Raw genomic sequence first — 2835 nt, forward strand, 5'->3', positions numbered from 1 at the left:
GTTCATCCCTATCAATTAGAGAAATGAAAATTAAAACTATACTGAGATTTCTTCTCATTCCAGTCAGAATGGCACTTATCAAGAATACAAATAGCAATAAATGGCAAGGATGTGGGGGGAAAAGGTACACTCATACATTGTTGGTGGAACTGCAAATTAGAGCAACCACTCTGGAAAGCAGTATGGAGAATTCTCAAAAACAAACAAACAAACAAACAAAACCCTAGAAATGGAACCACCACATGATTCAGCTCTCCCACTCCTCGGTATAGATTTTAAAAGATTTAAAATTCGCATACTCCAATGATGCAGCCACATCAGTGTTTAACAGCAGCACAATTCAAAATAGCCAAGCTATGGAGCCAACCTAGGTGCCCTTCAACAGGTGAATGGATGAAAAAAATGTGGTATATATACAGAATGGAGTATTACTCAGCCATAAAGAAGCATGGCATTACAGCATTTGCTGGAAAATGGATGGAACTGGAAATTATCATGCTAAGTGATATAAGCCAGTCCCGAAAAGTCAAAGGTGGAATGTTTTGTCTGATATGTGGAGGCTAATTCAAAATGGTGGGGGAGGTAAAAAACAGAAGAAAGATCTGTGGAGTAGATGAAAGAAGATGAAGGGAAGGGAGGAGAAATGGGATAGGGAGAGACAGTGGCCTAAATCTGACCTACTTCCCCATGCACATATATGAACATACCATAGTGAATCTCACCATCAAGTATAATCCACAAGACACTAATTTTAAAAGACTAAGTAAATACCAAAAAGATCAATAGAGTAGAGGGAAGGGAACAGGAGGAGGAAGAAAGGGAGGAAAAGGAGAAGTCCTGGGGACTGAATTAGACCAAATTATATTCTATGCTTTTATAATTATGTCAAAATGAATCCTAATATTGTGTCTAACTAAAAAGAACAAATAAAAAAGAAGAATGATTATTATGGTGCCAAGAAGCAGGGTTAGCCATACCAGAGAGGGTATCCAAGACTTTATCTGTTCCCTCAGGTAGTTTGTGCTGGAAGGCTTGATCCCTTAGCCACTTGGCTTATTGTGAGATCATCTGGGCTCATGTCTCCACCCTGCTGGTGGCATTTCTGTACATACTGTGTGAGAAGTTAGCAATAGTACAGACCCCACCCTCCTTGGCAAGGAGGTTAGAAAAATTTGTAGGTCTTAATTTGACTTACAACAAACTTGTGACTCTGGTAGCATCTTTTGTAACCCTTTCTTTATAACTTTCCAGTTTTACTTACTTGTGGGAGAACTGACACAAGTGTACATCTCAAGTTACATAAAAAAAGGGACAGATTCAATGCAGAGACGCTCTTCTTTGTAGAAGGTGCACTGGTTAGTTCCTGTTCTCTAGAGTTCTCACAACCCCCTGATCAGGAGGCAGAGTGGTTCACTGGATTTGCAGAACCTTTAGAAGGGTCACATCACTCCCTGAGTTCTGGCTGACCTTAGAAGGCAAGGGACAAAATATTGGCTGCTTTTTCCTTGGCCCAAGTACTTCCTTGGCTTTGATTTCCAAGTTTTGGTTTTAAACATCCAGCAGACCAGTTTCACCATTCTTAAAGTGGGAGTAATGGGTTTTAATTTTCATGTCTATACTTTGACAATTACCCCTTTGTTTGATTAGGACTAATGTCAGTAAGGGAAGGCAGCATTTTATCCTATTTTTCCTGGAAGTGATGCTTTATTGTCTTAACTCAGGCTGTTCTGTTTTTGCTTCGCCCGAAATTAGGGAAGGAGAGAACAACAAAATCCTGGTAGTGTTAAAATAAATTGTAGTGGCAGCACAGTGCAGGCTGTGTTCACAGTATGAAGTGGGCCATTATAATAAGAGCAGATCAATGTTTTAAGGAGGACTTGTTTTTAAACATAGAGAATTAGCCTTTGTTCTATATCAGTTTATTAAAAGTTGACCTTGGGGCTGGGGTTGTGGCTCAGTGGTAGAGCACTCACCTAGCATGTGTGAGCACCATCCTCAGCACCACATTAAAATAAATAAATAAAATAAAGGTATTTTGTCCAACTACAACTAAAAACAAACAAACAAAAAAACTTTTTTAAAGTTGACCTTAAGGGAGAAACCCTTAAATAACTGATTGTGCTGAGGATAGCCAACTTAATCACAAACACAGACCTTTTGAGATTTACCAATAAAAACCTACCTAGCAAGCCTGTCACCTGAGTCTTAAGGCTGGTGGTCATACCAGTCATTTTTTAACTGACTGACAGGTGCTCAGTGTTTAAAAACAATGTGGCATATATACACAATGGAATTTTACTCAGCAATAAAAGAGAATAGAATCATAGCATTTGCAGGTAAATGGATGGCGTTGGAGAAGATAATACAAAGTGAAATCAGCCAACTCAAAAAAACAAATGCTGAATGTTTTCTCTGATATAAGGAGGCTGACTCATAGTGGGGTAAGGAGGGGGAGCATGGGAGGATTAGATGAATTCTAGATAGGGCAGAGGGGTGGGAGGGAAAGGGAGGGGTCAGGGGATTAGAAAGGATGGTGGAATGTGATAGACATCATTATACAAAGTACATGTATGAAGACATGAATTGGTGTCAACATACTTTATATACAACCAGAGGTATGAAAAAGTGTGCTGTATATGTGTAATAAGAATTGTAATGCATTTACAATAAAAAACACAATAAAAAAAACACAATAAAAAGCTATGTTTGACAAACCCATAGGCAACATCATAGTGAATGGGGGGAAAAAATCTACAATAATTTCTTCTAAGATCACTAATGAGACAAGGATGTTTACTTTCTGCTCCCCCCACTTTTCTTTTTGGTAGTGGGGAT

The sequence above is a fragment of the Marmota marmota genome, unplaced genomic scaffold, assembly GCF_001458135.2.
Source record: "Marmota marmota marmota unplaced genomic scaffold, marMar, whole genome shotgun sequence".
Taxonomy (NCBI): Eukaryota; Metazoa; Chordata; class Mammalia; order Rodentia; family Sciuridae; genus Marmota; species Marmota marmota.